This window comes from Rhinatrema bivittatum, chromosome 17 (assembly GCF_901001135.1).
Source record: "Rhinatrema bivittatum chromosome 17, aRhiBiv1.1, whole genome shotgun sequence".
Classification (NCBI taxonomy): domain Eukaryota; kingdom Metazoa; phylum Chordata; class Amphibia; order Gymnophiona; family Rhinatrematidae; genus Rhinatrema; species Rhinatrema bivittatum.
The window spans coordinates 54449363-54474228 of record NC_042631.1 but is presented as its reverse complement, the minus strand read 5'-3'; the positions used below and the strand labels follow the sequence as shown (position 1 = coordinate 54474228).

At 45.6% G+C, this 24866-nt stretch overlaps 2 long non-coding RNA genes across 2 annotated transcripts; one reads left to right on the top strand and one right to left on the bottom strand.

Annotated features, from left to right (window-relative positions):
* Window positions 1–21142: 21142 nt before the first annotated feature.
* LOC115079054 lies at window positions 21143–21662 on the bottom strand. Its single transcript, XR_003853179.1, has 3 exons — window positions 21615–21662; window positions 21396–21518; window positions 21143–21316 (listed from the first exon to the last, which is right to left on the bottom strand). It is a non-coding gene; the product is annotated as an uncharacterized LOC115079054 (long non-coding RNA).
* A 2439-nt stretch (window positions 21663–24101) lies between these two features.
* On the top strand, window positions 24102–24604 carry LOC115079055. Its single transcript, XR_003853180.1, has 3 exons — window positions 24102–24149; window positions 24246–24368; window positions 24448–24604. It is a non-coding gene; the product is annotated as an uncharacterized LOC115079055 (long non-coding RNA).
* Window positions 24605–24866: the final 262 nt, after the last annotated feature.

The window sequence follows — 24866 nt, the reverse complement described above, 5'->3', positions numbered from 1 at the left end:
TTCTGGCTTGTTTAGCAAGGTGCAGTATCTAGCTGCCAGTATTTCAATTTTGTCAGAACCAAATAAAAAATTCTTAACATTTTCAACAGATGCAAAGGAATCTTTATCAAAGACTGACCATTCGCCAAGTTCATCTTCAGGAAATCTACTGCTAAAGTGATCACAGACACGTTCTATGAAATGGATGACAGCAGTGGTGTTGACAGAAGGATACGTTGCTATAACATTACGAACTTCCCCTGAGAAATGAATGGTGTCACCAAGATACTGTGATCGAAGTTTCATTATTTTGGCTTTTATCATCTGTCAATTTTGTAAGTGTGACATTCGTGCACATCATGCAGACCTTCTGCAACATGCAAACAGTTAAGCTTCCTTTGTCATCTATGCGACTCACAAACATTGGTGTTTCAATTTCACGTGTTTCCCCTGAGAAATGAATGGTGTCACCAAGATACTGTGATCGAAGTTTCATTATTTTGGCTTTTGTCATCTGGAACGCCTCTACAGTTGTTTGATTGCTCCTCTGAAGTAAAGATGGTAACATGATACTCAGGTTTTGTCAACTTGTCTAAGCAGTATTTGTGTATTGGGTCATCGTCTTCTTCTATCCGTTCTCTGCAATATTGAATCAGCATATCGTAGTTCTTGAGCATCACAGAAGCCCCCGTCTGATGTGAACATTACCATTTTGCTCAAGTCAAGATTGTTCTCTTGGTAGAAATTGGTAATGGCTGTCACAATAGCTGCACTGTTACATTCTGTCAGCTTCAGAATTCCAGCAAAATAAGTACAGTAAGCAGCTTCATCTTCTTTTCGAAATTTTACATAAAGAATTAACATTTTTGTCACGGTGATGTCTGTACTCTCATCAATTATGAGAGTGTGGAATGTCGACTGGCGCCAATCATTTATCATATCTCTTTGTATTACTGAGTTTATGCACTCTAGAAATTCAAACGCATAATTTTTACTTCTCCAAGATTCCGGTATTTTTACATATTTTCCAATGTGATTGTGAATTTCCTGAACAGATAGCATCGAAGAATTCAATTTTATGGCAAGGAGGACATTATCAATTAGAATTTTTACCTCCTCACTGGAAGCAGACTTTCTTTCAGAAATTTCAGTTTTTGTCTTCTTTTCTTCAGTAGTTTCCTTCAGCAATGCCCGAAGTGTTCCCCGACACTGACTTCTTAGCAAATCGACAGACTGAACATGAACTTTCTGGAGTAAATGTCGCTTTAAATAATCCAGTTTCCATTCGTCCCACTGTTTTCCTTGGGCGAAAGCACAATGAGCATTCGCATGTTTGCAAATGTCACAGACAACAGAGTTCTCCGAGTTGAACTTAAAAATATTTCCAAGAATCGTTCGCTGTTTGATGACGCACTCCGGCATATCGGCTTCTACATATTCCTTGAGCCATTCGACTTTAAAGTTCAATCTCGCTTTCTTATTCAAACGTTTATCGTTTCTTCCGTCTTTGAATTCACGTTTAGACATATTTTTCCGCTATCTTCTGTCAGCTTGTACCTTTTCTCATGAACGCCGTTCACCACACCACACAATCAAACGGAAAACAGGAAACGGAAATGTGATCAGAGCCTCGGTGGGTCACGCAAGAGGTCATGGCTCTGCGGAAGCAACGCCCAGTAGTGTCTCCGTAGTCAGTGGCGTCGCTGCGGTGGGTGGCGGGCGGCTTCTATCCCTCCCTCTTTCCGGGGAAAATGGAAGCAGACATGGGCGTTTTTTTTGCGCGGCAGATTAAAACATGTACGCGGCAGGAATTTAACTTGTGCGCGGCCGCGCGATTGCGCAGCTTAGAGGGAACATTGATCTCCCCCCCTCTTACCCAAATTATCGGTCTCACTGCTCTATTCCTTGTACTCCTCAATGTCCAGTCTCTAAACAAAAAGATACCTCTTCTCTGCAACCTACTCACCGACCAAGACCCAGATATCTGTGCTTTAACTGAGACCTGGCTAAAGGATTCCGACACTGTTCTCCTAAATCAGCTTCCGTCCGAAACATACGACACTTTCTCCATCCCCAGGCCAAAAAGGAAAGGTGGAGGATTACTGTTAATCATAAAGAAAACATTTCACATGATTCTCCACCCTACCCCTCCCCCTCCGAAAATTGAAATAGGCCTTTTCAAATCCCCCTCTTTACAATTATGTCTCATTTACGCTCCCCCAGGTACCCTACATAACAACCAGTCGACCCTCATAGAATACCTTGCAACGAACATTTCCATTGACACTCCAGCCATCATACTTGGGGATTTCAACTTGCATGTTGATAGCTCCCCCCGCACCCCTTCATGTGATGCTATTCTTGAATCATTAAATGCTTTAGGCTATAAGAAATCAATCCATTTTCCTACTCACAAGGCGGGCCATACCCTCGACCTACTCTTCACCAATGCCCTCATACAAACTGACCCCCCTTCTCACACACCCATCCCCTGGTCAGATCATCACCTCATTAAAACCTCTCTCTCCATTAAGATACCCTCCTGCCATGACAACACAAACAAAACCATTCATTACAGAAAACATTGTACTGGAGACGACCTTATATCAGCTCTCGACAACAAACTTGACCACCTAGAGCTCACCAATGCAGATACAGCACTTGCTTCATGGCACGACATTACCAACAGCATAGCTAACACCACCTGTCCGCTGCAATCTAAACGTGTCTGTCCGCAAAACAACAAGAGTAAGAAACCATGGTACTCCCAAGAGCTAAAAAACCTTAAACAACAACTTCGGAAATCTGAAAAGATCTGGCGTAAGAATCCCACACATACTCACCTGGCACAATTTAAATTCTCTCTAAATCTCTATAGTGACAAACTTAACATGACAAAGTGAGACTTCTATGCCAACAAAATACACCAATTCCAATACAATCCTAAAGTACTATACGACTACGTGAATTCCCTCACCAAGACAACTACCCCTGACATCCCTGATGCAGTAGCCAAATCCAAATGCGAAGAACTTGCCACGTTCTTCCAAACCAAAGTAGATAAATTGCTATCCAAGTTCTCCTCCTCCCCTAATCCCAACAACCACTTCGATTCGGACATCAACCAAACAAAGACAAGTAACTACACTAAAGTTCTCTCCTCCCTAGACTGCACTTCAACATTAGAAATAGAAACCTTTATCAAGAAAGCCAAACCTTCCACTCACCCATCTGACACTATACCCACTAAACATCTTCTCACAATACCCAATATCATCGCCAAACCTTTAACAAAAATCATTAACCTGTCCATTAACTCCGGGCAGGTACCCCTCCCCCTGAAACAGGCAATTGTCAAACCTATTCTAAAGAAGCCCAGACTTGATCCCTCTGATCCAGCTAATTATCGCCCTATATCCAATCTTCCATTCATTTCTGAACTCCTTGAAAAAACTGTCAACAAGCAACTTACAGAATACCTTGAAGATAATCATATCCTTGCCCCCGCACAATACGGTTTTCGGAAATCTCATAGCACTGAGACTCTTTTACTTTCCCTGACAGACCACATTATTAAAGGATTTGAGAAAGGGCAATCATACATTCTTGCCTTCCTTGACATCTCATGTGCATTTGACACCGTCAGCCATCCCATTCTCCTACAGCGGTTGACTGAAATTGGTATTACAGGTGTTGCACACGACTGGTTCAATTCCTACCTCAGCAACAGAGATTACAAAATTCAGCTAGGAAATCACGTATCCAAGGCCATCCCCCTCAACCGAGGGGTCCCTCAAGGTTCTTCCCTATCCTCTACCCTATTCAATATTTACATCCTACCTCTCTGTTACTTCCTTTCCAGTCTAAATCTCCCTCATTACATATACGCTGATGATGTTCAGCTGCTCATACCCATCACCGACTCGCTATCGAAAACTATGGATTTCTGGAATGAAACCCTCCATTCCATTAACAATCTCCTTTCTTCCATCCACCTAGCTCTTAATACCACGAAAACTGAAATCATGCTTATCTCACCCCAAAACCAACCGATCCTCCCCCCTACTTCGCAGTTCCAATTTGCCCAACAAGTCCGTGATCTGGGTATCATCCTTGATGGTCATTTCACACTGAAGAAATTCATCAATAACATACTAAAAGACGGGTTCTTTAAACTCCACACACTAAAAAAACTCAAACCCTTACTCCATCCGCCTGATTTCCGTACAGTGCTTCAAACTACAATCTTCGCCAAAACTGACTATTGCAATTCCCTACTTCTCGGCCTACCTAACAATGCCATCCATCCTATTCAAATTCTGCAAAACACCACAGCCCGGATATTGACCAATTTACGTAAACATGACCATATTACCCCTGTTCTAAAAGATCTTCATTGGCTTCCAATAGCCTCCCGCATACAATATAAGGCTCTCTCTCTCATCCACAAGGCCTTATACAACCCTGAAATGAACTGGTTTAATGATTCCTTCCGTTTACATCAGGCTAATAAGCCTACCAGACATGCACAACCTTGCAACCATTGCCTATCCCTTCTCCTAAACTCTACAAACTTACTTCCACGAGAGCCCGCGCACTATCGATAACCGGGCCGACCCTCTGGAATACAATGCCAGTTGAATTACGGCAAGAGGAATGCCTCAAATCTTTCAAGCGGAAGCTTAAGACATGGCTCTTTGCTAAAGCATACACCTAATCTTTCACTCTTTCCTATCCATTTTTTCCACCTTCCACTCTCCCCTCCACTTTCTCCCCCCTTCACCGCCCCTCCACTCCTCCTTCACTGCCCCTCTCTCCTCTCCCTCTCTCCCCTCTCCTACCTCTTTCCCCCGTCCTCCCTCCTTCTCCACTCTCCTCTCTCCTCTCTCTCCCCTTTTTCTCTTACTAGCCTGCCTAGAAACTCTCACATCATAGTTTTTTTTTTTCCATTGTACATATGTATATAATTGCAAACGTTGTTTATTATTTAACGCAAACTTTCCCATGATATCTCCCACCCTCTGTTAATACCCTGTTTACATGTTTTAATCGTTCAATGTAAAGCGCCATGCCTGGCGCCTGTTTATGTTACAATGTGAACCAATATGATATCCTGGATGAATGTCGGTATATAAAAATTTTAAATAAATAAATAATCTCAAGGAGAGGGTATGCAGTGGCCAAAAGGTGGAACCCGCTAGAAAATCCAGAACCAGATTAGGCTTCACAAGGGCATCAGCAACTGCAACGGAGGATGAAGATGCTTCGCCCCTTTCAAAAACCAGGTCACATCCGGATGGGCCAACAAGAATCCACCATTCACTTGGCCCTGGAAACAGGAAATAGCCCTCACCTGTACTTTCAAGGAATTAAGGGCCAAGCCTTTAATCAACCCATCCTGCAAAAAGTCCAAAATGAATGGGATCTTAATCGACTAAGGATAAACTCCTCATTCCTCACACCAAGCCTCAAACACTTGCCAAACCCAAACACAGGTTAAGGAGGTTGAGAACTTCCAAGCTTGAAGCAAGATGGAAATCACAGCAGTGGAATATCCATGCTTCAGCAACTGAGCCCTTTCAAGGATCGTACTATGAGACAAAATTGATTCAAATCCTCGTGACTAATAGGCCTCTGTCACAACAGATCTGATTGGAGTGGAAACCGGAGGGGAGAGCCAGGCAAGAGTCTCCGCAGATCTGCTTACCATGGCATTCTCGGCCAGTTGGAAGCCACCAGAAGCACCATCTCCATGTGCCTCTTGATCCTTCAAACAAACCTGCCCAACAAGGGCCTTGGGGGAAGGCATACAGAATTTTGCCCTTTGGCTACTCCTGCACTACAGCATCAATGCCCAGAGATTTTAGATCTTACCTACGACTGAAGAAACGAGGTACCTTCACATTGCGCGATGTCACTAGCAAGTCTAGATGTGTAGGCCCCAGTGGCCCCCTATGAATTGGAAAGCTCCATCCAACAATTCCCATACTCCTGGATACAGACTGTCTGCTGAGAAAATCAGCTCTCATATTGTCTTTTCCCTCAATGTGGAAGGCAGAGATCTCCTGGAGATCTATTTCCTGTGACACTTGTTGACACTTGGTTCCTCCCTGGTGATTGATCTAAGCCACTGTCATCACACTGGGGTAGATTTTAAAAAGGTGCGAGTGGGCGTACATGTGTGCGCACATGTACACCCGATTTTATAACTTGCAGGCGCGCGCGCGAGTTATGAAATCCGGGGTTGGCATGCACAAGGGGGTGCACAATTGTGCACCTTGCATGTTCCAAGCCACGCAGCCTTCCCCCATTCCCTCCTAGGCTGCTCCGAAATCAGAGCAGCCTGGAAGGGAACTTCCCTTCCCCCTAACCTGACCTTCCCACCCCTTCCCCTTACCTTTCCTCCCCCTAGCCCTACTCTTAACACCCCCAAAAATTTTATTTTACCTTTTGCGCCTGCCTCCGGGCAGGCATAAGATGCGTGCGCCGGCAGCCTGCCGGTACGTGATCCTCCGACACAGTGGCAATGGCCGTTCTGTCAGAGGCCTCTGGTCCCGCCCCCTCCCCACCCCTTTTTGCAAGACCCGGGACTTACGCGTCACCGGGTCTTTTTTAAATAGGCCCGGCGTGCATAATCCTTTTAAAATCCGGCCCGCAATCTGACGTCACTCAGACCACTTGACCCTGCAAGCGGTCAGCAAACCGCAAGCATGCCAACCAAACAGCATGCGCTTCCAGATGATTGATGCTCGAGAGCGACTCCTCTGCACTCCAGTGCCCCTGCACAGTCAACGCCTAACAGTGAGCCCCCCAACCCTGGAGGCTTGCATCCATTGTGAGCATCAGCCAGTCCAGAGCCTGCAAGGAAACTCCCTTCCTTAGATGATCTGCCTACAGCCACCATTCAGTTGGATGCCAATCTCCACTGATAACTGAAGCTGTATCAAATAGTCCTAAGACTGTGGACTCCACCAGGCAAGCATAGTGCTTTCAACAGAATGCATACGCACTCTTGCCATGGAACCATCTCTAGGATGGCCGTCATCAAACTGAGCACCTACAGGTAAGGCCATAAGTTGGGCGAACTGCTTTCATCAATAGCTTCTGAATGTGAATCTCCGGAAGAAAAACCCTGCCTTGCTTTATGTTGTAATCAACACTGAGATACTCCAGTGTGTGGGCTGGCTATAAATTGCTCTTGAACAAGTTCACCACCCAGCCTAGCTCCTGCACCTAGCTCCTTGCACGAGGCCTGAAGACTCTCTTCCAAGCTTTTGGCCCAAATTAGCCAGTTGTTCAGATATTGGATGAACAGAATGTCATCCTTTCTCAATGCTTCCGCTACCACCACCATGACTTGGAAAAAGTTTGGGAGCGGTAACCAAATCTAAGGGGAGTGCTCTAAACTGATGTCACCCCAAAATGGTGAACTGCATAAATCATTGATGCACCAGACGAATGGGAATATATAGGTATGCCTCTGACAAATCCAGAGTCATAAGAAACTTCCCTGCTGCTACTACCATTATCACTGTTTCCATCAGGGAACTGAATCACTCGTAAATGACAATTGACTCCCTTCAAGTCCAGGATGGGATGAAAAAACCCCTCCTTCTTGGGCGCAATGAAATAAATGGAATAACGGACCATATTTTCTTATGATTTGAGCACTGGAATCATGGCCTGCATGCTCAGGAGCCTTGACAACGTAAACTCCACTGCCTGCCTCTTTTGTGGGAAGCTGCAGGGAAACTCCATGAAGACATCCTGAGGAACATTGAGAAATTCCACAACACAGCCTTCCCTTATTACCTCCAGAACCAAGTGGTCTGACATGATTCTGACCCACTTCCAATAAAACAGAGATAGACGACCCCCTATCTCCTGCTTTGGGAGGTGGTTCACCTTCATTGAAGGGGTTGGGAAGCACCACTACCCAAGCTACACCCCATCTGGGCTGCCTGGGCCAAAAGGACTGAGACTTAACCAAAAGCCTAGCCCTCTGCGAAGCTGCTCCTCTGCAGGGTTGAAATCATTTGAAACCCCTAGTACGGCCTCTCATGCCAAACGGGCACAGTGCCTGCTTCTTATCTTCTGGCAACCGAGGAACCTAAAACCCTTCCCACTTATCAGCCATTTTTTCTAACTCACTCTCAAATAAGAGTGATCCTTTAAAAGGCAATTTCATAAGATTAGACTTTGTCTGTGGAATTGGTTGGTCGATGCAATTTCAGAGTTGATGTCTGGCCACTATCACTGAAACCATCTCTCTGGCAGAAGTATGGACCAGGTCTCAGTCTAACGCATGCAATAAACAGCATATCGCAAATTGTGTATGCAAATTTAGCAATATAAAAGTAGGCAGGATGTGGGCGGGATAAATGTAAAGTAGGGGGTGGTAGCACTGTGTGTGATACCTATCGCACGTTATCACGGGCTTTTTTTGCAGGAAATAACTACACCTTTTTCTTAGTATTAAGGGCCAAAAAATAATTATTTCACCTGTTAACGCGCAGCACGGTATTATTGTGGTATGTATCACGCGCAAAAAAAACTCCAAACATAACACACACTCCTACCATGCCTTCCTGGACCAATAAAAATGCTTGTTTTAACTGGGTTATTAAAGTAATTTTGTTTGTGTCAAGTGTACTTGTAGAGGCATACATGATGCCTGGCCAGGCTCACTGCAGATAAGAATACGTGGAAGAAGAATAATGTGAACAACAGCCAAAGCTACTTCCAAGACTTTTCATGGAAGTACCAGCACCAGTGGCAGAGGCTGTGGTACCGCCGGCTCAGGGCCTGCTCGAGCATCCAGCACACAGGCCTTGGAGATACAGGGAGTGTATATTTCCACCACACAACTTCCTGCTGGGCATGTCAGAGGACTTTGGGGTTAGCATGTATTGCCTCAGCTCTCGAGCAATCCAGGAATTATATGAAGACCTCCAAGGGGATCTGGATCCGGTCACCCAAAGGTCCCACGCTATCCCTGGCCTCACCAAACTCCTGGCTGTTCTTCATTTTACGGCAAGTGGCTCCTTCTAAACCACAGTAGGGGTCCTGGGGGGGATGTCCCAAACCATTTTCTCAAGCTGTCTCGACCAGGTCATTGAAGAAGCCACTGACTGCATTAATCGTTACATCAAATTTCCATGTGACCGTCAGGAGTTGATGGACTTGAAGGGAGGTTTCTATGCCTTCGCACACTTCCCAAATGTTGTCAGAGCTAACGAATGCACTCACGTGGCCATCAATCCACTCCATCAGAGAGGGAGACGAATCACAATGGAAAGCTCTTCCACTCCATCAACATCCAAGTGGTCTTTGATGCTGGAATGCACATCCTGGACATGGTGGCCAGAAACCCAGGAGCCACACATGATTCCTTTATATTTAGGCAATCAGGGCTCTTTGACAATTTTGAGGCTGGCCTGTATAGTGACGGTTGGATTGTAGCCATGATACACTTTTCTTTCTAAGATACCTGTCTACCTATATGTATGTGCATGATGGCACCAAAATGGGTGGGAGGGGGGGTGCATGTGGTGGAGTACACGATTGGTGGCCAGTCAACATGGATTTACCCAAGGGAAGTCTTGCCTAACAAATCTGCTTCATTTTTTTGAAGGGGTTAATAAACATGTGGATAAAGGTGAACTGGTAGATGTAATGTATTTGGATTTTCAGAAGGCATTTGACAAAGTCCCTCATGAGAGGCTTCTATGTAAACTAAAAAGTCATGGGATAGGAGGCGATGTCCTTTTGTGGATTACAAACCGGTTAAAAGACATGAAACAGAGAGTAGGATTAAATGGTCAATTTTCTCAGTGGAAAAGGGTAAACAGTGGACTGCCTCAGGGATCTGTACTTGGACCGGTGCTTTTCAATATATATATATATAAATGATCTGGAAAGGAATACGACGACGAGTGAGGTTATCAAATTTGCGGATGATACAAAACTATTCAGAGTAGTTAAATCACAAGCGGATTGTGATACATTACAGGAGGACCTTGCAAAACTGGAAGATTGGGCATCTAAATGGCAGATAAAATTTAATGTGGACAAGTGCAAGGTGTTGCATATAGGGAAAAATAACCCTTGCTGTAGTTACACGATGTTAGGTTCCATATTAGGAGCTACCATCGTGTAACTACAGCAAAGGTCTTGAACGAGTAGATGTGAATCAGTTATTTACACTTTCGAAAAATAGAAGGACTAGGGGGCATTCCATGAAGTTAGCAAGTAGCACATTTAAGACTAATCAGAGAAAATTCTTTTTCACTCAATGCACAATAAAGCTCTGGAATTTGTTGCCAGAGGATGTGGTTAGTGCAGTTAGTAGCTGGGTTCAAAAAAGGTTTGGATAAGTTCTTGGAGGAGATGTTGTGCTTCCCGATCGCGGCCACATGCGATCCGGCCCCCCTACCTTCTCCAGCGGGTCCGTTCCGACTTCGCTTGTGCGCGGGCCACGGCGCTCCGGCCGCGGCACCAAGATGGCGTCCCCCCGAGGAGCAGCATCGGCAGGGACAAAGTTAGCTCCGCCCCTTAAAGGGGTCGAGGCGCGGAAGAGAGGCCGTCCCCGGAAGATGACGTCAGCCAGGGCGGGAGATTTAAGGGCGACTCTGTGAGCAGCTGATTGCCTTTCAATAGGTTCTTTGCTTTGCTCGTTACCGGTGTTGTGTTCGGACTCCTGCCTTCTTGACCCTGCCTTGCCTGCTGCCTGCCTGACCCGGATTGGACTTTGACCCTGCCTTGCCTGCTGCCTGCCTGGACCCGCATTGGACTTTGACCCTGCCTTGCCTGCTGCCTGCCTAGACCCGGATTGGACTTTGACCCTGCTTGTCCACTGCCTATCTAGTACCGGATTCTACACCGACCCCTGCCTGGAACCATCACCGTGGTCAGGTTCCTGGCCTGTATCTCCCTGCCGTGACTCTGGCCCAGAGATACTGAGGGGTTCCTTCTGGATTCCACCTTCCGGAGACGAGAGGCACCAGGTTCTTCAGGTGGGTGACTTCTCGCGCCAGGCCAAGGGTCCACTGATAACAGATTGAAAGGCCATGGACCCGGTGGATCTGTCCGGTCTTCAGGCAATTCCCGGCCTTGCTCAACAGTTGATGCAGCAGCGACAGCAGCAGCAATTGAGTTTAGAGGCATGAACGGCTACCGTGGACAGATTGGTGCGGCGGTTGGAGGTTCCTCGTGGAGCCGAAGTGGCAGCTCCACCACCTCCTCCGCCCAGTAACTCAGCCTCAGTTTCACATTTACCAGCACCACCTCGTTTCTCTGGGGAGGCTAAGAATTGTCGAGGTTTCCTTAACCAATGCTTCATCCGTTTCTCCTTGCAAGAACCACAGTTTCCCAATGATCGGACAAAAACTTCCTTCATCATATCTTTACTGGACGGGAAAGCTATGGCCTGGGCATCACCCATCTGGGAGAGAGGAGATGCGATTTTAAACGACTTAACAAGATTCGTTTCCATCTTTCGCCAAGTATTCGACGAACCTGGAAGACTTTCTACTGCCTCGTCGGAACTTCTTAATCTACGTCAAGGGTCAGGGACCTTGGCTGACTTCGCTATTGCCTTCCGCACCTTGGCTTCTGAATTAGGATGGCAATCTGACTGCCTTCGAGGTATTTTCCTGGAAGGACTGTCTCCTCGCATCAAAGACGAACTGGCGGGACGAGACCTCCCAGACGCACTTATCGATTTGGCAGGTCGCATAGACCGACGGATTCAAAAACGGGTCAAGGAATCCAGACCTCCTCGTCGTCTGGTACCCTTGGCTCCCCACTTCTCCCATCCTTTGGTGGCTCCCGCCACCACGGAGGTTTCTACGGAGTCCAAAGAAGAGCCCATGCAGCTTGGTAGGAGTCATCTGACGCTAGAAGAGAAACAACGCCGAAGAAGGATGGGCCTCTGCTTATACTGTGGCAACAAGGGTCATCTTCTCGCCCAATGTCCCGAGCGTCCGGGAAACTACCGATCCTAGGCATTTCTGAGGAGCAGACACTAGGGGGAGATCCAGCTCCTCAGTTTGTGGTTCCTGTTATGTTGCAAGGAGGGCATGGATCATTCACCACTCAAGCGTTGGTTGATTCCGGAGCAGGAGGGAATTTTATACTGGCCGAACTGGTTCATCAACTCCAGATTCCCACACAGCCTTGCCAGATCCCGCTGTTTATTTCTTCCATTTAAGGGGAGAACTTGCCTGGACGAGTTACCTGTAAAACCGCTCCTATAGTGCTACTCACTGGAATTTTGCACAGAGAGGAGATATCTTTTTTTTTTTAGAAAAAGCAGTCCATCCAGTGGTCCTGGGCCTACCATGGCTACAAAAACACTCTCCAGTCATGGACTGGAGGACCCTGCAGATTGCAGCCTGGGGGCCAGAATGTCAGGAGGTCTGTATTCACTGGTCTCATCAACCAGTGATACCGATGACCGCTACCAAGATCGGGCTGCCACATCAATACTCCAAATTCTTGGATGTCTTTTCTAAAGAAGGAGCGGAGATTCTTCCTTGCCACCGTAGATTTGACTGTGCAATTAATCTACTACCTAACGCCATCCCACCTAGAGGGAGGATTTACCCACTTTCGGGACCTGAATCACAGGCCATGGCCGAATATATCGAAGAGAATCTCGCTCGGGGTTTCATCTGACCTTCCACATCTCCTGCTGGGTCATTAAGGCCATGCAAATCGACTACAGAGGACTTAATGCTATCACTCGCAAGGATCGTTACCCCGTTGCCCTTGATACCCGAACTACTAGACCAACTGCATGGTGCTAAGGTATTCTCGAAACTCGACCTACGAGGTGCCTATAACTTGGTCCGATCAAGCCCGGTGATGAGTGGAAGACCGCTTTTAATACCGCAATGGTCATTATGAATAACCTGGTCATGCCTTTTGGCTTGTGTAACGCACCTGCGGTTTTTCCAGAACCTGATGAATGAAGTATTTCGGGACATGGTTATATAAACAATAGGGATGTGAAATCATGTTCCATATCGTCTTAACGATAGAAATCGTCTGGCAGGAGAAAGAAAATCGTGTTAGGCACGATTTTTTAGTTAAAAAAATCGTTAAAAAATCGTTTTTTTTCCGATTAGTGCGCACTAACGGGAGTTAGTGCGCACTAACAGAAAATGATACAATTTGACACTTTTCAGGTCAGTTAAGGTCAGTTTAGGAATGAATATGTATTCCTATTGGCTGCCCTCTTATTTATTCATGTTACCAAGGTTCTCACTGACAATATATGGGGGATGGGAAATGGAAACAGTTGGTAGCTTGACAAAAAAAGTAATGTGATCAGTCAATGTGACTAGAACTTGTGCCCTAACCCTGATACCAGGGGTGTTGTGATCTTCCTGCACACAGTGCCCTAACCCTGGCACCAGGGGTGTTGTGATCTTCATGTACACAGTGCCCTATCCCTATTAATACCAGGAGTGTTGTGATCTTCCTGCACACAGTGCCCTATCCCTAATACCAGGGGTGTTGTGATCTTCCTGCACACAGTGCCCTATTCCTGATACCGGGGGTGTTGTGATCTTCCTCCACACAGTGCTCTATCCCTATTAATACCAGGAGTGTTGTGATCTTCCTGCACACAGTGCCCTAACCCTGGCACCAGGGGTGTTGTGATCTTCCTGCACACAGTGCCCTAAGCCTGACACCAGGGGTGTTGTGATCTTCCTGCACACAGTGCCCTATCCCTATTAATACCAGGAGTGTTGTGATCTTCTTGCACACAGTGCCCTAACCCTGGCACCAGGGGTGTTGTGATCTTCATGTACACAGTGCCCTATCCCTATTAATACCAGGAGTGTTGTGATCTTCCTGCACACAGTGCCCTATCCCTAATACCAGGGGTGTTGTGATCTTCCTGCACACAGTGCCCTATTCCTGATACCGGGGGTGTTGTGATCTTCCTGCACACAGTGCCCTATTCCTGATACCGGGGGTGTTGTGATCTTCCTGCACGCAGTGCCCTATTCCTGATACCGGGGGTGTTGTGATCTTCTTGCACACAGTGCCCTATTCCTGATACCGGGGGGTGTTGTGATCTTCTTGCACACATCCCGGTATCAGGGATAGGGCACTGCATGCAGGAAGATCACAACACTCCTGGTATCAGGAATAGGGCACTGTGTGCAGGAAGATCACAACACCCCTGGTATTAGGGATAGGGCACTGTGTGCAGGAAGATCACAACACCCCTGGTATTAGGGATAGGGCACTGTGTGCAGGAAGATCACAACACTCCTGGTATTAATAGGGATAGGGCACTGCATGCAGGAAGATCACAACACCCCTGGTATCAGGGATAGGGCACTGTGTGCAGGAAGATCACAATACCCCGGAGGAGTGAGGGTCAGGCAGCTCCCCCCTGTCTGTGAAGCCAGCCTCTCACTAGTAATGCAGGGAAGGAGCTGTTTCAGCCTCACCATCCTCCCCCCCCCCCCCCCTCACCCACACACCATTCACTGGCTGGGGCATGGGGGAGGGGAGGACTGAGGGTCAGGAAGCTCCCCCCTGTCTGTGAAGCCAGCCTCTCACTAGTAATGCAGGGAGGGAGCTGTCTCAGACTTCACCATCCTCCCCCCCCCACCCCCCTCACCCACACACCATTCACTGGCTGGGACATGGGGGAAGTCAGGAGTGAGGGTCAGGCAGCTCCCCCCTGTCTGTGAAGCCAGCCTCTCACTAGTAATGCAGGGAGGGAGCTGTCTCAGACTTCACCATCCTCCCCCCCCCTCACCCACACACCATTCACTGGCTGGGACATGGGGGAAGTCAGGAGTGAGGGTCAGGCAGCTCCCCCCCTGTCTGTGAAGCCAGCCTCTCACTAGTAATGCAGGGAAGGAGCTGTTTCAGCCTCACCATCCTCCCCCCCCCCCCCCCCCGCCTCACCCACACACCATTCACTGGCTGGGGCATGGGGGAGGGGAGGAGTGAGGGTCAGGAAGCTCCCCCCCTGTCTGTGAAGCCAGCCTCTCACTAGTAATGCAGGGAGGGAGCTGTCTCAGACTTCACCATCCTCCCCTCCCCCCCCTCACCCACACACCATTCACTGGCTGGGACATGGGGGAAGTCAGGAGTGAGGGTCAGGCAGCTCCCCCTGTCTGTGAAGCCAGCCTCTCACTAGTAATGCAGGCAGGATAGGGCACTGCATGCAGGAAGATCACAACACCCCTGGTATCAGGGTTAGGGCACTGTGTGCAGGAAGATCACAACACCCCTGGTGTCAGGGTTAGGGCACTGTGTGCAGGAAGATCACAACACCCCTGGTATCAGGGATAGGGGCACTGAGTGCAGGAAGATCACAACACCCCTGGTATCAGGAATAGGGCACAAGTTCTAGTCATATTGACTGATCACATTACTTTTTATGTCAACTACCAACAGTTTCCATTTCCCATCCCCCCAAACCATCACCTCAGTGAGAACCTTGGTAACATCAATAGATAAGAGGGCAGCCAGCCAATAGGAATACATATTCATTCCTAACTGACCTGGAAAGTGTCAATTTGTATCATTTTCTGTTAGTGCGCACTAACACGATTTAACGATTTTTAACGATAAATCGTTAGAATTTCTATTGTATTGTGTTCTATAACGATTTAAGACAATATTAAAATTATCGGACGATAATTTTAATCGTTAAAAAAACGATTCACAATCCCTAATAAACAAGTGATCATTTACCTGGACGATATTCTCATTTATTCTAAGGATTTGGATACCCATCGCAGAGATGTTAAACTCGTTCTCCAACGACTAAGAGAGAATCACCTGTTTGCTAAACTAGAGAAATGCCTCTTCAAAAGACAATCCATACCTTTCTTGGGATTTATTGTATCCACCACGGGGTTTCAGATGGACCCAGAGAAAGTGGCCTGTATTCAAGATTGGCCACAACCCAAGGGACTACGGGCCATACAGCGGTTCCTGGGTTTTTCCAATTTTTATCGGAATTTTATCCCACACTATTCTCACATCGTTGCACCTATTACCGCCTTGACCAGGAAGGGGGCAGACACCAAGATTTGGTCCCAGGAGGCCATACAAGCATTTAGAGAATTAAAGACAGCCTTCTTAGAGAAACCATGTCTGCATCATCTGGACCCAAGTCGTCCGTTTATCGTGGAGGTAGACGCATCTGAAGTAGCTGTTGGTGCTGTTCTCAGCCAACACTCTACCCGAGGTGTGTTGTTTCCCTGCTCCTTTTTCTCTCGGAAATTTTCTCCCGCAGAGAAGAATTATGGAATTGGCGATAAGGAGTTACTGGCCATTAAGATGGCTTTTGACGAATGGAGACAGTGGTTGGAAGGAGCACAACACACCATCACGGTCTACACTGACCATAAAAATCTAGAATATCTTAACAGGGCTCAACGCCTCAATCCCCGCCAAGCCCGCTGGTCACTGTTCTTCTCCCGATTTGACTTCGTCCTTCGTTTTCATCCAGCTACCAAGAATGGACGGGCTGATGCTCTCTCTCGATCTTTCGAGGTAGACGATCTTCCGGAGACTCTGAACCACATTATTGACCCCGCCAAACTGATTCTGGCAGTCACCAACACAGTCCCCCCTGGAAGGACGGTGGTACCGCTCAAATTACGCCCCAAAGTACTGTCTTGGGCTCACGACTCTCTGGCAGCAGGACACCCTGGGAGTAGACAGACCTGGGAACTATTGGCTCAATATTACTGGTGGCCTAAGATGAAGGGGGATGTACGGGCCTATGTTTCTTCCTGTCCTAAGTGTGCCCAGCAGAAGCCGTTACCGGGTCGACCTTGGGGGCTCCTCCAACCCCTTTCCCCTCCTCACGAGCCTTGGACTCACATTTCCACCGACTTTGTTGTTGATTTACCTACGTCTGGTGGGAACCAGGTTATCTGGGTTGTGGTCGACCGTTTTTCCAAAATGGCCCACTTTGTCCCGTTACCCAAATTGCCCTCTGCTCCTGAATTGGCGGACTTATTTGCTTCCCATGTCTTCCGTTTTCACGGGCTCCCACTCCACATCACCTCTGACAGGGGGCCTCAGTTTACGGCCAGATTCTGAAGTTCGGCATCCATCTGGACTTTACCACTGCCTTCCACCCGCAAGGAAATGGTCAGGCTGAACGGGTCAATAGAGGTTTAAAGTTGTTTTTACGCCTTTTTGTGAACCATCGTCAGGATGATTGGGCCAGTCTCTTACCGTGGGCTGAATTTTCCCATAACTCACATGTGCATTCCGCCACTGGGCAGTCTCCCTTCCAGGTCGTCTTTGGGAAGCAGCCCCGACCTCCTCTCCCGTTGCCTGTTACGGTGGCTTCGCCTGCAGCTCAGCTTTCGGCCCAGAGGCTTCATGACCTGTGGGAGGCTACTAATGAGCGTCTTCACAAAGCGGCTGCGACTGCTAAACGGATGGCAGATAAGCATCGTCGTCCCGCTCCGCAATTCCTTTCGGGGGACCGGGTTTGGCTTTCTACTCGTCATTTACGCCTTCGGGTTCCTTCCATGAGGCTCGCTCCCCAGTACATCGGGCCCTTCCTCATCCGTGAACGTCTGGGACCAGTAACCTACCGGCTTCGACTTCCCCATAGTCTTCGAATTCACGACTCTTTTCATGTTTCTCTTTTGAAGCCTCTGATTACCTCTCCGTTCCATATGACTCCTCGCCAAGACCCTACCGTAGAGGCAGAGGAGGATGCTATCTATCAAGTTCGTGAAGTCCTTGATTGTCGTCGCCACCATAGGAGATGGGAGTATTTGATCGCCTGGGAGGGTTTCGGTCCGGAGGAGAACTCCTGGGAACCGATGGCTAATATATTGGATAAGTCCTTGCTTCACCACTTTCACCTCGCACACCCGGAGAAACCTGGCCCCTCCAGGAGGGGGCGTAAGAAGGGGGGTACTGTTGTGCTTCCCGATCGCGGCCACATGCAATCCGGCCCCCCTACCTTCTCCAGCGGGTCCGTTCCGACTTCGCTTGTGCGCGGGCCACGGCGCTCCGGCCGCGGCACCAAGATGGCGTCCCCCCGAGGAGCAGCATCAGCAGGGACAAAGTTAGCTATGCCCCTTAAAGGGGTCGAGGCGCGGAAGAGAGGCCGTCCCCGGAAGATGACGTCAGCCAGGGCGGGAGATTTAAGGGCGACTCTGTGAGCAGCTGATTGCCTTTCAATAGGTTCTTTGCTTTGCTCGTTACCGGTGTTGTGTTCGGACTCCTGCCTTCTTGACCCTGCCTTGCCTGCTGCCTGCCTGGACCCGGATTGGACTTTGACCCTGCCTTGCTTGCTGCCTGCCTGGACCCGCATTGGACTTTGACCCTGCCTTGCCTGCTGCCTGCCTAGACCCGGATTGGACTTTGACCCTGCTTTGCCTGCTGCCTGCCTGGACCCGGATTGGACTTTGACCCTGCCTTGCCTGCTGCCTGCCTAGACCCGGATTGGACTTTGACCCTGCCTTACCTGCTGCCTGCCTAGACCCGGACTGGACTTTGACCCTGTTTGCCTGCTGCCTGCCTAGACCCGGATTGGACTTTGACCCTGCTTGTCCACTGCCTATCTAGTACCGGATTCTACACCGACCCCTGCCTGGAACCATCACCGTGGTCAGGTTCCTGGCCTGTATCTCCCTGCCGTGACTCTGGCCCAGAGATACTGAGGGGTTCCTTCTGGATTCCACCTTCCGGAGACGAGAGGCACCAGGTTCTTCAGGTGGGTGACTTCTCGCGCCGGGCCAAGGGTCCACTGATAACAGGAGAAGTCCATTAACGGCTATTAATCAAGTTTACTTAGGGAATAGCCACTGCTATTAATTGCATCAATATACATTAACCAACCTCTTCCCTTTCAGCAATAATACTCCAACCTTCACCAATACAAGGGAATACTTGTGTTGTGGTGTTTCTCCTGTACAGTGGCTCTGTTTAAGGACAACCAATTTTTAATTGTCCTTTTCATTTGCCCCATCTATTACTCTTTATTATTGATATCTTGTAAAGAATTAATTTTTATTTTTTCTTCTTTTAACTATTTTCATAAAATCCCACCTCCCTGTTTGCTGAGGCGACCCATCAGTTAATTCTTGTATTTGAATACTTATCAAGGCTACCGTTTCTGTTCCTTCTCACTGGGTCGCGTCTGCCTGCCCGACATGGGCCATGTTTCGGCACTGAGTGCCTGCTTCAGGGGCTACGGGGGGGAAAACTGCTGTGTCCTCACCGGGTACACAGCGCCTGTAGTGTCTCCAGCTATAAAAACCAAAGCATTTAGCTCTTATTTAATCGTTATTGTAACTCAGCTCGTTTGTTATTTATCACTTATCAAGTCTGTAACACTTACGTTTGTTGTGGTTATTCAGTTATACGTGGACGGCGCCTTACTTCCATGTCTAAGGCGCGTGTGCCTATACTGCACTTTTATACTTACCGCGGGTTAACTCCTCCCTTCACTCAACCGAGGCTAACGCTGGTGTGTTTAATTAGGGTGATTAGTGACCTATCCGGTATCTCTAAAAAAAACCGTGCATTCATCGTAGTGTACATTCTCTATACCTCAGCTCCATAGAATATGAGGTGCTGTCTTCTATCTAAGCTGATGGCGCCAGTCCCTCATAATAAATTCAATTGATCAATAAATCATTGCTTCGCGCATTGTCATGCGGACCTGATGGGAGACTGAACACTCCCACGTCCGCTTGCAGTCTATTTTGGCTAACTAAGGAGACCGACCCTTCCGATTACCCTAAATCTTGTTATCCATGTGATTTTATACTCGGGCTCCATATTATTAAATGTTGCTCTGCTTAGTTATGTAAAATCCCCTCGTTCTCTATATTCTCTATGAGACCATATCTCCTCCTCTTACTTTGTGGTGCGGACCTAGTGTAGACCTACCTCCTCTCACGTCCGCTGCTGTCTTCAACTTAATGGGCGGGGTTCCATCAATGGTACGGGGGGTGGATCCATCAAATACTTATTAAACTTTAATAATTCCTATCGGGGTCACTGGTTGGTTTAAAAGTATTGCTGTATCTACCCACCTCCCTTATGCTACAGTGATGTTTTTTTTAAAAAAAACTCTGTATTTTTATTACTTCATCTCTGGTTCACTCTGTTGACTCCATATGTTTTTCACTACGTTTCTGGTTCACTTTATTGATGCTTACTAAAAAATGCCACGGGGTCTTCCAGAGTCATATTTTTGCGTCAACTTTAGTCCCGTATCTCTAATCCTATCTGTTAGTTAGTCCTGGAGTGTTGCTCACTATTTGTTTACCATACTAGCCATTAGTGTTCACTAGGATCTGAAGGAAGGATAGATATCTGCCTTATATATGTGTTGTTTTTAAACTGTCTAAACTACCTTATATGCTTTACCCAATGCTGACATATGAAGATGGGTTATTTCTGCTGTATGTATACTATGATCCTTGTCTTTCCGAAAATTATCATTTTTTGTTAACCCTGAAAAAGTGGAGAAAACATTTAATGTTGATATAGGAGTGCTGTCTACTGTCTATGTGTGTGTGTTTTTCTCTCTCCTAAAATTTCTTACTCTTATGTAAAAACTGTCCAATCTATTTCCCGGTTCAGCCCATGGGGGGCTGTAGTGTTCCATGTGTAGATAAATTTCTGTTCTATCTGTGTCAACTTTGAGTTCAGGTCTCCACCTCTTGGATGTTCTTGTAACTGATAAATTACTGCCACTTGGAGGTCCTCTGGTGGGTGGCCCAGTTCTTTCCAATGGTCGGTGAGTGGTGCCCCCTCTACTTGGTGTCTAAGACGGCTCACATGCTCCTGAATTCTGTTTTTTAACTTTCTCATGGTCTTGCCTATATAGACTTTGTTATACAATAACTGAGGGAAAATAATCAAAAATTGGTTCCCCAATATACACAATTACCCAAATAAGGAGAACCTTATATCATATAACAAACGTCATTTAAAACACACATTTATTTAAGAGAGACACCACTTGATATAAACCCACATATACAGTCACATATTTAAAAACATCACAAACATGAACGTCATATAGGCAGAGAAATATTTATAAATATGATATCATCATAAACATTATAACCTCCAAATAAATTGTATTAAAGTGCTTCAGAGTGCCAGTTCTCGTAGCTTTCAGCTTCACAGATTGTTTCCATTAAATTCTCATAATATTTGAGCTTCACAGTTCTTCTTCAATGATCACTGCCATAATGAAATTCACTCAAATACTGCCCGTCACCACTCCCGATACTGATCCCGACGAAGATCTCCGTTTCACCTGACAAGCAGGCTTCTTCAGGGGAAACGTCTAATATCTCTGCAACAATCAGACATAACCATTTACCTCCTCCACATAAAACAAATAACCCCATATTGTTTAAACTATAAATCCTTACCATGTGAATCCAACCACGGGACACACAAAAATCGTTTATCCAAAACACGAATTTCTTCAAAATTCTTTAATTCACTTTAACTTCATCAAAACTTCATATCATTTCTTCAAGCTGGTCACAAAACTGCAAACCAAAAACGTTATTTCCAATCATCAAAACTTTAGAAATATAAGAAATGGAAGACAGCATACGACCTGAGCAAACGCTACCACCACGTACCTTCAAAAGTGGAAGTGACATCATCACTTCCTTTCTGCAAGGATCTCCATACTGCACACCCAATGCTCTGCCTACTCTATATATAGTCCTCAACCACCGCGATTACCAATTAAGGAACTTAAATGAATTCACTCACTCATCAACCCTATTCCAATGCTACAAACACCAGCGAAAACCACACAATCAACTTATGGCAACAAATCTGCACCAAAGCCCTTGAATAAGATCGACAATAAACTTCAACAAAACCAGAATAACTTCCAACCCTTCAATTATTTAATGAAAGCTCCCCACTCAATTGGACCATTGAGTCCATGTGGACTCACAGTGCCCCAATTGAAAATATAACGTTGTTCAACCCGTCTTAGAATAGCTGATAAATCACCCCCAAACTGCAATTTAATCTTTTTAATAATAAAGAATTTTAATTCTTCTATCGAATGACTATTATCACTCCAGTGTTTGACTAATGGAGCTAGATGAAGTGGATTATGACATTGAGGTGCTCAGACAGTTAGAAGATACTGAATATTATACAGCTTTAGATACCGATCCCACGTGTGACATTCACACGCGGATTAACAATATTTTACAGACAGCATTTAAGGAAAAGATTATTTCTAGCAAAGAGTTTAATTATCTTACAGTGGTTTGTCCATGTATTCCACATTTTTTTATTTTGCCAAAAATTCATAAGTCTCTTGAGTCCCCGCCGGGTCGACCTATAGTGTCCGGGATAGGTTCAATTTTTGAGCCACTGTCAAAATATCTAGATAAGATCTTACAACCTCGAGCACTTCTTATTCCTTCGTATATAAAGGATTCGATTCATTTTCTTAACCAATTAAAGTTACTTCCCAAGGTTGAATCAGATTGGCTTTTGGTTACAGCAGATATCACTGCCCTTTATACTAATGTTCCACAGTCCGCTGCCCTTGATATTATTAAAGATCTACTTGGGGCCATGGATTTTTCGGGGAAAAAATTACAATTTTTGTTGACTATAGCAGAGATTACATTATTCAATAGTTATTTCTCATATAAATCTCGATTTTTTCTGCAAATCAAAGGAATCCCTATGGGTTCACCTATTGCGCCCACTTTAGCATGTCTTTATGTGGCAGCATTTGAACAACGAGTAGTTTATTCGTCCAATTGGTATACACAGGTTCTTTGGTGGGGAAGGTATATAGATGACGTTTTTATGGTTTGGAGAGGGGAAGTTGAGGACCTTAAAAATTTTTTTCATGACATTAATTGTGGTGATCCAAATTTGAAATTTTCAGTGACTATGGATAAACATGTGGTTTCTTTTTTAGATATGAAGGTATTTCTACAGGATTTTCAGATAATGACTTCTGTATACAGAAAACCCACGGATAAAAACACACTTTTGCATTCTCGTAGCTTTCATCCGCTGCAGTTGAAAAATAATATACCTGTGGGACAGTTCCTTAGATACAGACGCCTATGTACCTCCACTAATGAATTTAAAATACAATCTGAAAAATTGAAGACCAGATTTAAGAACCGTGGTTATTCAAACTCTGTTTTAAAAAAAGCATACAAACGTGCTCTGTTTTCTAACAGGGAGAATTTGTTGATCAATTCGCAGAAGGAGCCTCTTTCCCGATTAGTTTGTACTATTCCTTATTCAACTAAGGCTGCCCAGATTAGAGACATTGTTAAAAAATATTGGCATGTATTATCTCCATTAAATATTTTTGTTGAGGAACCTATTTTTTCTTTGAAAAAACGGAAAAACTTATATGATAATTTAAAGCTTGGTGGGAGTTTGGATAGTGGAGTGGTTTCTGAATGGGGTCAATTTGCCTGTGGATCTTGTTCTGTTTGTGAACATGTGTTACCTTTGAAAGTGTTTCATCATCCGAATTTGTGTCAGCCTTATGTGATTCCAGAAAGGTTTACTTGTACTTCTAATGGCGTGATTTATGCAATCATTTGTCCATGTCAGCTCATTTATATTGGGCAAACTACCAGAGCTATTAAATTACGTATTGGGGAACATAGAAGCAGGATTAGGTTAGGTGTTGAGAATGCTCCATTAGTCAAACACTGGAGTGATAATAGTCATTCGATAGAAGAATTAAAATTCTTTATTATTAAAAAGATTAAATTGCAGTTTGGGGGTGATTTATCAGCTATTCTAAGACGGGTTGAACAACGTTATATTTTCAATTGGGGCACTGTGAGTCCACATGGACTCAATGGTCCAATTGAGTGGGGAGCTTTCATTAAATAATTGAAGGGTTGGAAGTTATTCTGGTTTTGTTGAAGTTTATTGTCGATCTTATTCAAGGGCTTTGGTGCAGATTTGTTGCCATAAGTTGATTGTGTGGTTTTCGCTGGTGTTTGTAGCATTGGAATAGGGTTGATGAGTGAGTGAATTCATTTAAGTTCCTTAATTGGTAATCGCGGTGGTTGAGGACTATATATAGAGTAGGCAGAGCATTGGGTGTGCAGTATGGAGATCCTTGCAGAAAGGAAGTGATGATGTCACTTCCACTTTTGAAGGTACGTGGTGGTAGCGTTTGCTCAGGTCGTATGCTGTCTTCCATTTCTTATATTTCTAAAGTTTTGATGATTGGAAATAACGTTTTTGGTTTGCAGTTTTGTGACCAGCTTGAAGAAATGATATGAAGTTTTGATGAAGTTAAAGTGAATTAAAGAATTTTGAAGAAATTCGTGTTTTGGATAAACGATTTTTGTGTGTCCCGTGGTTGGATTCACATGGTAAGGATTTATAGTTTAAACAATATGGGGTTATTTGTTTTATGTGGAGGAGGTAAATGGTTATGTCTGATTGTTGCAGAGATATTAGACGTTTCCCCTGAAGAAGCCTGCTTGTCAGGTGAAACGGAGATCTTCGTCGGGATCAGTATCGGGAGTGGTGACGGGCAGTATTTGAGTGAATTTCATTATGGCAGTGATCATTGAAGAAGAACTGTGAAGCTCAAATATTATGAGAATTTAATGGAAACAATCTGTGAAGCTGAAAGCTACGAGAACTGGCACTCTGAAGCACTTTAATACAATTTATTTGGAGGTTATAATGTTTATGATGATATCATATTTATAAATATTTCTCTGCCTATATGACGTTCATGTTTGTGATGTTTTTAAATATGTGACTGTATATGTGGGTTTATATCAAGTGGTGTCTCTCTTAAATAAATGTGTGTTTTAAATGACGTTTGTTATATGATATAAGGTTCTCCTTATTTGGGTAAT